This window comes from Oncorhynchus tshawytscha, linkage group LG02 (genome assembly GCF_018296145.1).
Source record: "Oncorhynchus tshawytscha isolate Ot180627B linkage group LG02, Otsh_v2.0, whole genome shotgun sequence".
In the NCBI taxonomy this organism is placed as follows: Eukaryota; Metazoa; Chordata; class Actinopteri; order Salmoniformes; family Salmonidae; genus Oncorhynchus; species Oncorhynchus tshawytscha.
Genome location: NC_056430.1, coordinates 15,221,437 through 15,233,921, shown reverse-complemented (window position 1 = coordinate 15,233,921; position 12,485 = coordinate 15,221,437). Strand labels below are relative to the sequence as shown.

Here is a 12,485-nt window from a genome sequence, read left to right as displayed (position 1 = left end):
CGTGGGTATAACCAATGAGGAGATGGCACGTGGGTACCTGCTTCAATAAACCAATGAGGAGATGGGAGAGGCAGGACTTGCAGTGCGATCTGCGTCAGAAATAGAAAGGACGCTCGTTGACACGCGTGAGCAATAATTGAAAAACATAGATTTCTACATTTATTTTGCGACGAGAGCGGTGTGGTCAGCCTATTAGCCTCTATGCTAGCCCGGGGATTGCCAACCCTCCTGGGCAGCTCCTGCAGGATTTTGTTTCAGTCTAACTTTAAACACATATGATCATATTAATTATCTCCTCCTCAGGATTAGCTGGTGTAGTTTGCTATAATATGACTAGAGCAAAAGCCTGGGTAGGTTAGATAGGATAGATTTAGACAAGCATTGCTTCTTCATCTTACCTTCTGATAGGCTAAAGACATGTAGAACATGTAGTGTATTTGGAGTTTAAAAAGGCTTCTGAAGTTTGTAATTTCCACTTTATAATTTCAGACTTGATTTTCCCTTACGAAAAATGTATCAACCCATACAAAAATGGCCATTAATTATAGACGGGTTGGCTGACAACGTCGCGATAACCACTCTGATTTTCCCCATAGCTGTGCACACATTGTAGTTGCTAGTGGTAGCCCAGCAGTTAAGAGTGCGCGGCCAGTAACATAAAGGTTGCTGGTTCAAATCCCAGAGCCGGCAAGGTGGAAAAATCTGCCGTTCTGCCCTTGAACAAGGCACTTAACCCCAAACAACAACTTCTCCCAGGGCACTGATGACTTGGACATTGATTAAGGCAGCCCCCCCCTCTGATTCAGAGGGCTTGAGTTAAATGTGGACGACACATTTTGGTTGAATGCTTTCCGTGATGTGCAACTGACTAGGTATCCCTTTCCCTAAACAACCCACCCGTCTATAATCCACATAATTCACATTTCCTGTTGCTCCAGGATTATTTTCCTGCTGTAGGAAACTGGATAAAATTAAGATCCTACATACTGTATGTAGGTGAACTATCGCTCAATTATCCAATAATTTGAGATGTACAGGTGTGCCGCGGGGGTAGGGCCGCGGGGGTAGGGCCTAGGGGGTAGGGCCTAGGGGGTAGGGCCTAGGACTATATTTTCTATTGCCTGAATGAAATGAATACCTGAAATGTAAATAATGTTGAAGGACTTTTCTAATCTGAATTGGGTCCAAGTTGGCAACCGGTTTAACTGTCTACCCATGTACTGGCCTGATCCAGTTCTCTGTGTTATGTTGTTCTGCAGGAGTTCTATGAGCATGCTAAGACCCTATGGCAAGACGAGGGGGTGAAGGCCTGCTTCGAGAGATCCAATGAGTACCAGCTGATCGACTGTGCACAGTAGTAAGTACCCACCCACTCTTTGCCCCTGTTATGAAACACACACACACACACACAGACTCAAACTTCAGGACAGGTTAAGTATGCATTTTTATTTTCATTTAACTGCTTTGTTGCTGACTTATTAAATTTGTCCAGCTGACAATGGCATCTTCAATCTACAGTGTGGCTGTTGTTTCACTCTACAGTGTGGCTGTTGTTTCACTCTTCAATATGGCTGTTTCACTCTTCAATATGGCTGTTGTTTCACTCTACAATATGACTGTTGTTTCACTCTACAGTATGGCTGTTGTTTCACTCTACAATATGGCTGTTTCACTCTTCAATATGGCTGTTTCACTCTACACTGTGGCTGTTGATTCACTCTACACTGTGGCTGTTGATTCACTCTACAGTGTGGCTGTTGATTCACTCTACAGTGTGGCTGTTGATTCACTCTACAGTGTGGCTGTTGATTCACTCTACAGTGTGGCTGTTGATTCACTCTACAGTGTGGCTGTTGATTCACTCTACAGTGTGGCTGTTGATTCACTCTACAGTGTGGCTGTTGATTCACTCTACAGTGTGGCTGTTGATTCACTCTACAGTGTGGCTGTTGATTCACTCTACAGTGTGGCTGTTGATTCACTCTACAGTGTGGCTGTTGATTCACTCTACAGTGTGGCTGTTTCACTCTACACTGTGGCTGTTGATTCACTCTACACTGTGGCTGTTGATTCACTCTACACTGTGGCTGTTGATTCACTCTACACTGTGGCTGTTGATTCACTCTACAGTGTGGCTGTTGATTCACTCTACAGTGTGGCTGTTGATTCACTCTACACTGTGGCTGTTGATTCACTCTACACTGTGGCTGTTGATTCACTCTACACTGTGGCTGTTGATTCACTCTACACTGTGGCTGTTGATTCACTCTACAGTGTGGCTGTTGATTCACTCTACAGTGTGGCTGTTGATTCACTCTACACTGTGGCTGTTGATTCACTCTACAGTGTGGCTGTTGAGTGTGGCTGTTGATTCACTCTACAGTGTGGCTGTTGATTCACTCTACACTGTGGCTGTTGATTCACTCTACAGTGTGGCTGTTGATTCACTCTACAGTGTGGCTGTTGATTCACTCTACAGTGTGGCTGTTGATTCACTCTACAGTGTGGCTGTTGATTCACTCTACAGTGGCTGTTGATTCACTCTACAGTGTGGCTGTTGATTCACTCTACAGTGTGGCTGTTGATTCACTCTACAGTGTGGCTGTTGATTCACTCTACAGTGTGGCTGTTTCACTCTACACTGTGGCTGTTGATTCACTCTACACTGTGGCTGTTGATTCACTCTACACTGTGGCTGTTGATTCACTCTACAGTGTGGCTGTTGATTCACTCTACAGTGTGGCTGTTGATTCACTCTACACTGTGGCTGTTGATTCACTCTACACTGTGGCTGTTGATTCACTCTACAGTGTGGCTGTTGATTCACTCTACAGTGTGGCTGTTGATTCACTCTACAGTGGCTGGCTGTTGATTCACTCTACAGTGTGGCTGTTGATTCACTCTACACTGTGGCTGTTGATTCACTCTACACTGTGGCTGTTGATTCACTCTACACTGTGGCTGTTGATTCACTCTACAGTGTGGCTGTTGATTCACTCTACAGTGTGGCTGTTGATTCACTCTACAGTGTGGCTGTTGATTCACTCTACAGTGTGGCTGTTGATTCACTCTACACTGTGGCTGTTGATTCACTCTACAGTGTGGCTGTTGTGTGGCTGTTGATTCACTCTACAGTGTGGCTGTTGATTCACTCTACAGTGTGGCTGTTGATTCACTCTACAGTGTGGCTGTTGATTCACTCTACAGTGTGGCTGTTGATTCACTCTACAGTGTGGCTGTTGATTCACTCTGTGGCTGTTGATTCACTCTACAGTGTGGCTGTTGATTCACTCTACAGTGTGGCTGTTGATTCACTCTACAGTGTGGCTGTTGATTCACTCTACAGTGTGGCTGTTGATTCACTCTACAGTGTGGCTGTTGATTCACTCTACAGTGTGGCTGTTGATTCACTCTACAGTGTGGCTGTTGATTCACTCTACAGTGTGGCTGTTGATTCACTCTACAGTGTGGCTGTTGATTCACTCTACAGTGTGGCTGTTGATTCACTCTACAGTGTGGCTGTTGATTCACTCTACAGTGTGGCTGTTTCACTCTACACTGTGGCTGTTGATTCACTCTACACTGTGGCTGTTGATTCACTCTACACTGTGGCTGTTGATTCACTCTACAGTGTGGCTGTTGATTCACTCTACAGTGTGGCTGTTGATTCACTCTACACTGTGGCTGTTGATTCACTCTACACTGTGGCTGTTGATTCACTCTACAGTGTGGCTGTTGATTCACTCTACAGTGTGGCTGTTGATTCACTCTACAGTGTGGCTGTTGATTCACTCTACACTGTGGCTGTTGATTCACTCTACACTGTGGCTGTTGATTCACTCTACACTGTGGCTGTTGATTCACTCTACACTGTGGCTGTTGATTCACTCTACACTGTGGCTGTTGATTCACTCTACACTGTGGCTGTTGATTCACTCTACACTGTGGCTGTTGATTCACTCTACAGTGTGGCTGTTGATTCACTCTACAGTGTGGCTGTTGATTCACTCTACACTGTGGCTGTTGATTCACTCTACAGTGTGGCTGTTGATTCACTCTACACTGTGGCTGTTGATTCACTCTACAGTGTGGCTGTTGATTCACTCTACAGTGTGGCTGTTGATTCACTCTACAGTGTGGCTGTTGATTCACTTACAGTGTGGCTGATTCACTCTACACTGTGGCTGTTGATTCACTCTACAGTGTGGCTGTTGATTCACTCTACACTGTGGCTGTTGATTCACTCTACACTGTGGCTGTTGATTTTACACTGTGGCTGTTGATTCACTCTACACTGTGGCTGTTGATTCACTCTACACTGTGGCTGTTGATTCACTCTACACTGTGGCTGTTGATTCACTTCACTGTTGATTCACTCTACAGTGTGGCTGTTGATTCACTCTACAGTGTGGCTGTTGATTCATTACAGTGTGGCTGTTGATTCACTCTACACTGTGGCTGTTGATTCACTCTACAGTGTGGCTGTTGATTCACTCTACAGTGTGGCTGTTGATTCACTCTACACTGTGGCTGTTGATTCACTCTACACTGTGGCTGTTGATTCACTCTACAGTGTGGCTGTTGATTCACTCTACAGTGTGGCTGTTGATTCACTCTACAGTGTGGCTGTTGATTCACAGTGTGGCTGTTGATTCACTCTACACTGTGGCTGTTGATTCACTCTACAGTGTGGCTGTTGATTCACTCTACAGTGTGGCTGTTGATTCACTCTACACTGTGGCTGTTGATTCACTCTACAGTGTGGCTGTTGATTCACTCTACAGTGTGGCTGTTGATTCACTCTACAGTGTGGCTGTTGATTCACTCTACACTGTGGCTGTTGATTCACTCTACAGTGTGGCTGTTGATTCACTCTACAGTGTGGCTGTTGATTCACTCTACAGTGTGGCTGTTGATTCACTCTACACTGTGGCTGTTGATTCACTCTACACTGTGGCTGTTGATTCACTCTACACTGTGGCTGTTGATTCACTCTACACTGTGGCTGTTGATTCACTCTACAGTGTGGCTGTTGATTCACTCTACAGTGTGGCTGTTGATTCACTCTACAGTGTGGCTGTTGATTCACTCTACAGTGTGGCTGTTGATTCACTCTACACTGTGGCTGTTGATTCACTCTACACTGTGGCTGTTGATTGGCTGTTGATTACACTGTGGCTGTTGATTCACTCTACACTGTGGCTGTTGATTCACTCTACACTGTGGCTGTTGATTCACTCTACACTGTGGCTGTTGATTCACTCTACAGTGTGGCTGTTGATTCACTCTACAGTGTGGCTGTTGATTCACTCTACACTGTGGCTGTTGATTCACTCTACAGTGTGGCTGTTGATTCACTCTACAGTGTGGCTGTTGATTCACTCTACAGTGTGGCTGTTGATTCACTCTACACTGTGGCTGTTGTTGAGATTGTGTTTTACAATAGCTTGTTTTTTTATTTGTATATGCTGGAGATTTGTGCATATTCCAATATATTTTCATTGTGGCTGTGTTGGGAGGGAGAGGGTTGGCTGTGTTGGGAGGGAGAGGGTTGGCTGTGTTGGGAGGGAGAGGGTTGGCTGTGTTGTGAGGGAGAGGGTTGGCTGTGTTGGGAGGGAGAGGGTTGGCTGTGTTGGGAGGGAGAGGGTTGGCTGTGTTTGAGGGGAGGGAGAGGGTTGGCTGTGTTGGGAGGGAGAGGGTTGGCTGTGTTGGGAGGGAGAGGGTTGGCTGTGTTGGGAGGGAGAGGGTTGGCTGTGTTGGGCTGTGTTGGGGGAGAGGGTTGGCTGTGTTGGGAGGGAGAGGGTTGGCTGTGTTGGGGGGAATGGGAGGGAGAGGGTTGGCTGTGTTGGGAGGGTTGGCTGTGTTGGGAGGGAGAGGGTTGGCTGTGTTGGCTGTGTTGGGAGGGAGAGGGTTGGCTGTGTTGGGAGGGTTGGCTGTGTTGGGAGGGAGAGGGTTGGCTGTGTTTGGAAGGGAGAGGGTTGGCTGTGTTGGGAGGGAGAGGGTTGGCTGTTTTGAGGAGAGGGTTGGCTGTTTTGAGGGTTGGCTGTTTTGAGAGGGTTGGCTGTGTTGGGTGGGAGAGTTTTACAGTAGAGGTTACCTTTCCCTCATCGGCTCATAGCTTTTCATTTCTGGAATTGTTTCTTATCTGTTTTTTTGTCTCTGTCAGACCTGACTATGTTATAAGTCATGCACTGGTCACATGAATCCAGAGTTCTTGGAAGATGGATGCTGTTGGTGGGGGGGGGGGTATTAAAGCTTTGCAGCAAGATGATCATGAAATCTCTCCCTTGTTTTGAAATGTGATTCTGGTTTGTTAATCTTAGCCCGGGGATGCGAGCCGCTCCTGGAACGTCAAAGACCGGCAGGAAGACGACAGACGGAGAGGCAGGCAGGTAGACAGACAGTTAGGTGCAGGCTAAAGGGGGAGAGACATATAGATGGAGGTCTTTCCTGCATTGCGGGGTATGTCTGTCAGCCCTCCTCCAGTCTCCCACACCCAGCAGCCCAGCCTGTGTTGTGGATCAAATGCTGGGTAGCCACACCGGAAGTGCTCCCCTCCCCCCGCTGTGTACTTATGTAAACGGAGAAGGGGAGAGGGAGAGCTATTTTTAACTCAGGCTAGCTGCAGAAGGAGAAAGAATTAGTGTGTGTGTGTGTGTGTGTGTTGGGGAAAGAGAGACAACTTTAGCATCAATGATGGTGTAGGCATGGAATGAAAATCTGTCTGGGTTAGTGAGGGAAATTGAAAACCCTCCCTCGGTAATGTTCCCCCCTCTCTGTGGCAGTGATAAGGACTTGGTAATGTTCCCCCCTCTCTGTGTCAGTGATAAGGACTTGGTAGTGTTCCCCCCTCTCTGTGTCAGCGATAAGGACTTGGTAATGTTCCCCCTCTCTGTGGCAGTGATAAGGACTTGGTAGTGTTCCCCCTCTCTGTGTCAGTGATAAGGACTTGGTAATGTTCCCCCTCTCTGTGTCAGTGATAAGGACTTGGTAATGTTCCCCCTCTCTGTGGCAGTGATAAGGACTTGGTAGTGTTCCCCCTCTCTGTGTCAGTGATAAGGACTTGGTAGTGTTCCCCCTCTCTGTGTCAGTGATAAGGACTTGGTAATGTTCCCCCTCTCTGTGTCAGTGATAAGGACTTGGTAGTGTTCCCCCTCTCTGTGGCAGTAATAGGGACTTGGTAGTGTTCCCCCTCTCTGTAGCAGTGATAAGGACTTGGTAGTATCCCCCCTCTCTGTAGCAGTGATAAGGACTTGGTTGTGTTCCTCCCTCTCTGTGGCAGTGATAGGGACTTGGTTGTATCCCCCCTCTCTGTGGTGGTGGTGATAAGGACTTGGTAGTATTCCCCCTCTCTGTGGCAGTGATAAGGACTTGGTAGTATTCCCCAACCTCTGTGGCAGTGATAAGGACTTGGTAGTATTCCCCAACCTCTGTGGCAGAGATAAGGACTTGGTAGTATTCCCCAACCTCTGTGGCAGAGATAAGGACTTGGTAGTGTTCCCCCTCTCTGTGTCAGTGATAAGGACTTGGTAGTATTCCCCCTCTCTGTGGCAGTGATAAGGACTTGGTAGTATTCCCCCTCTCTGTGGCAGTGATAAGGACTTGGTAGTGTTCCCCCTCTCTGTGTCAGTGATAAGGACTTGGTAGTATTCCCCCTCTCTGTGGCAGTGATAAGAACTTGGTAGTATTCCCCAACCTCTGTCAGTGATAAGGACTTGGTGGTGTTCCTCTTCTCTGTGGCAGAGATAAGGAGTTGGTTGTTTTCCCCTGTCTCTGTGTTGATAATTACTTGTTCCCCCCTCTCTGTCTCAGTGATAAGGACTTGGTAGTATTCTCCCCTCTCTGTGTCATCGATAAGGACTTGGTGGTATTCCCCACCCCTCTCTGTGGCAGTGATAAGGACTTGGTAGTATTCCCCCCTCTCTGTGGGAGAGATAAGGACTTGGTAGTATTCTCCCCTCTCTGTGTCCGTGATAAGGACTTGGTAGTATTCCCCACCCCTCTCTGTGTCCGTGATAAGGACTTGGTAGTGTTCCCCTGTCTCTGTGGTGGTGGTGGTGATAAGGACTTGGTAGTATTCTCCTGTTTCTGGTGGTGGTGGTGATAAGGACTTGGTAGTATTCCCCTGTCTCTGGTGGTCAGTGATAAGGACTTGGTAGTATTCCCCCTCTGTGGTGGTGGTGGTGGTGATAAGGACTTGGTGGTATTCCCCACCCCTCTCTGTGGCAGTGATAAGGACTTGGTAGTATTCCCCCCTCTCTGTGGGAGAGATAAGGACTTGGTAGTATTCTCCCCTCTCTGTGTCCGTGATAAGGACTTGGTAGTATTCCCCACCCCTCTCTGTGTCCGTGATAAGGACTTGGTAGTGTTCCCCTGTCTCTGTGGTGGTGGTGGTGATAAGGACTTGGTAGTATTCTCCTGTTTCTGGTGGTGGTGGTGATAAGGACTTGGTAGTATTCCCCTGTCTCTGGTGGTGGTGATAAGGACTTGGTAGTATTCCCCTGTCTCTGTGGTGGTGGTGGTGGTGATAAGGACTTGGTAGTATTCCCCTGTCTCTGGTGGTGGTGATAAGGACTTGGTAGTATTCCCCTGTCTCTGTGGTGGTGGTGGTGATAAGGACTTGGTAGTATCCCCCTCTCTGTGGTGGTGATAAGGACTTGGTAGTATCCCCCTCTCTGTGGTGGTGATAAGGACTTGGTAGTATCCCCCTCTCTGTGGCGGTGATAAGGACTTGGTAGTATCCCCCCTCTCTGTGGTGGTGATAAGGACTTGGTAGTATCCCCCCTCTCTGTGGTGGTGATAAGGACTTGGTAGTGTTCCCACGTCTCTCTGGCGGTGAAAAGGACTTGGTAATGTTCTCCCGTCTCTGTGTCAGTAATAAGGACTTGGTAGTGTTCCCTTCTCTCTATGACTTGTGACAAGGACTGTGATAAGGCTGTTCTAGGGACTGTTCTACGGACTGTGGTAAGGCTGCTCTAAGGACTTTGATAAGGCTGTGATTAGGCTGTGATAAGGACTGTGATACATTTGTTATTAGGACTGTGATAAGGACTTGTGGAGGAGGTTGAATTGAGTCTGTCAGATGGAGGCAGGCGCATGGAATCACTTCTGCTCTGTTGTCATCAGATTCTTAGGTTTTGATGTTTTCATGGCACTTCCTGTCACATTTGGAAGTCTGTGTTGTTTTTAATTAAGGATGTTTTGTATCTTAATCATTTTAGCAATGCAACAGGGTGACATGTTGACTGCCCGAAAGGTGCTGAAATAGACTGTAGGCAATCACTTCATATACAACGTCCATGTGATTGCATGGCTTGTCACATTTACCAACCCTACGCTCCGTAGTTTTATTTAACTAGGCAAGTCAGTTAAGAACAAATTCTTATTTACAATGACGGCCTACCCAAGGTAAAAATCTGTCGTTCTGCCCTGAACAAGGCAGTTAACCCACTGTTCCCAGGTAGGCCGTCATTGTAAATAAGAATTTGTTCTTAACTGACTGACTTTTTAAAACCCAGCCAAACCCTAACCTGGACGATGCTGGGCCAATTGTGCGCCGCTCTATGGGACTCCCAATCACAGCCAGTTGTGATACAGCCCAGGATTGAACCAGGGTCTGCTGTGATGCTTCTAGCACTGAGAAGCAGTGCCTTAGACCGCTCTGCCACTCGGGAGCATCATGTATCTGCCTCATTTCATTCTATACCACATAGATTACCACCCTCTCATGGGCGTCACATATTAGGCCAAGAAGTTATGAAATGGCTGCTGTTGCAAGTATATTGCTTATTGTGTTGTCAAAATGTCTTTCTCTGGCTGAGCGCTACATTTTCATTCCTTAACAACCGGGATAAAACACGTTACGTTACAGATTCTTGAGAGCAAACCTTTACCGGATCCCGTTATGAATTGGGGGTCAATTTGGGGAGGGCCTTGAAAAGTTCCAACAGCAACATACAGTATAGACGATATGGTAGTATAGATACTAAACCAAACAGATACCCAAACAACATGTCAAGTAGTTTTGATCTGTGGTTGAGACCTAGTGAGAGCACGGTTAACCTGCATAAATCTCAGTCCTACATGAATGTCACAGAAATTAATCTCAAAATAAAAAGCTCATTCCCTGTGTATTAGGAGTATTACGGTCTTGTCTAACAATCGCACTGCTCGTTGCTCTGTCAAAATCATGGGTGGGGAGGAGTGTACAAAACACTCCAGGCCACTCTTGAATGTCGAAACTAGATAGTTAAATAAAAAATGTCAAATAACTGCCCTTTTTCTGGCCCGCAAATTGCTTTTGATGAACAAATCGTCCCTCCGCTGGTTTTTAAAAAGCCCAATGTGTCCCTCGAGTCAAAGTTGTGTTTGCTTTGTACTAATTCTGTATTCCATACCAAACTTGATAAACTAGGCTTCATTTTGCATTTGTATCTCAGTTTCCCTGATAAGATTTGTACCTAAACGCACTACATAATTCAGTGAACAGGACTGGGAAGTGAAAGTGCGATGCCGGAGACAAAGCAGAGCGAGGTTGTTGAGCTGCTCCCCTCAGGCTGATGTGGACAGCTTTAGGAATGCTGAGGAAATAGGGCTGTGTGGAGTAGCCTAGGCCAGGGGTTCTCAAACGTTTTGGGGCCAGGAATGTATGTGATATCAAATTCTTCTTTAGTGAGATAAAATAGTATACAAGGAGTTATAATCCGAAACGGCAGGGGGTGAACCAAGTCTCGGGCTCTGGGAAGGAACATTTTAAATCAAATCAAATGTATTTATAAAGCAACTTCGTACATCAGCTGATATCTCAAAGTGCTGCATAGAAACCCAGCCTAAAACCCCAAACAGCAAGTAATGCAGGTGTAGAAGCACGGTGGCTAGGAAAAACTCCCTAGAAAGGCCAAAACCTAAGAAGAAACCTAGAGAGGAACCAGGCTATGTGGGGTGGCCAGTCCTCTTCTGGCTGTGCCGGGTGGAGATTATAACAGAACATGGCCAAGATGTTCAAATGTTCATAAATGACCAGCATGGTCAAATAATAATAATCACAGGCAGAACAGTTGAAACTGGAGCAGCAGCATGGCCAGGTGGACTGGGGACAGCAAGGAGTCAGCATGCCAGGTAGTCCTGAGGCCTGGTCCTAGGGCTCAGGTCCTCCGAGAAAGAAAGAGATAATTAGAGAGCATACTTAAATTCACACAGGACACTGGATAAGACAGGAGAAGTACTCCAGATATAACAAACTGACCCTAGCCCCCCAACACATAAACTACTGCAACATAAATACTGGAGGCTGAGACAGGAGGGGTCAGGAGACACTGTGGACCCATCTGATGATACCCCCGGACAGGGCCAAACAGGAAGGATATAACCCCACCCACTTTGCCAAAGCACAGCCCCCACACCACAAGAGGGATATCTTCAACCACCAACTTACCATCCTGAGACGAGGCCGAGTATAGCCCACAAAGCTCTCCGCCACGGCACAACCCAAGGGGGGGGGTGGGGGGCGCCAACCCAGACAGGAAGATCACATCAGTGACTCAACCCACTCCTTAAAGGCCCACCTCCTGGCATTGGAGAGAGATGTGTGCAGTTTTCAAGCTAATTTCCTGCTATTCAAAAAAGTATAGTCCTTGAGATTTTTGTTGTTGTTGCAGCTTTAAAGCTCATGTCCTGTAATTCTACACATTTTGCAGGTTTAAAGCTTAAATTACAGTGCATTTATGTAATTATAAAATCAAAAATGTTTTAGGGCAATACAATAAGTATTAAGTTATAAAATGTATAATTGGTAGAGTACTGTGGATACCAATATCCCTGTGAGCCTCCCAGACCCATTTTGCCCAGGGTTAAGAACATACATTTTAAATAACACAATAATATTACATTGTACTATATTACACCCTCAACTTATTCCACGGATCCCTTGGCCAACATTCATTAAATCTGTTGTTGTTAGTAATGTTTTTCATGAAACGTAAACAATGTGACTAAATCTTTTTAGATCTGGCCGTTGACCTGCTGCAGTACCTCCGCGACCCCAGTTTGAGAACCACTGGCCTAGCCGACTAGCCACTGACATATGTATCAACGGAGCTATAGACCATTCAGTCTGGCCTGTCAGTTCTACTTTCTCTCAAAGCCACACTATCTTGACTTTTCTGCTATACATTGTTCACTTGGTAAACTCTTCTCTCCCATTCTCTCTCTTTCTCTCTCCCCATCCAGTTTGTAGTAGTGTCTCTGCAGGAAATGGCTGGGACTGAGTCATCACATGAGGGAGAGAAGGAAGGAGAGAGGGAGGCAAAGAGAGAGAGGGAGGGTGAGAGGTTTCACTGGAAACAGGGTTGGTGGAGAGTGTAAAAGAGGGCTTTTCAAACTGAAAGGCCTGAGTTTGTGTGTGGGTATTTTCGTGTAGTCGCACACACTGCACACATATAAAATCCTCCCTATTTATCTAGCTGACTGCATTTCCAGCGTGAGAA

General features: G+C 46.5%; 1 pseudogene; it reads left to right on the top strand.

Moving 5' to 3' along the window:
- Nucleotides 1-12,485, top strand: part of LOC112221063 — a 42,158-nt pseudogene that overhangs the window by 23,733 nt on the left and 5,940 nt on the right.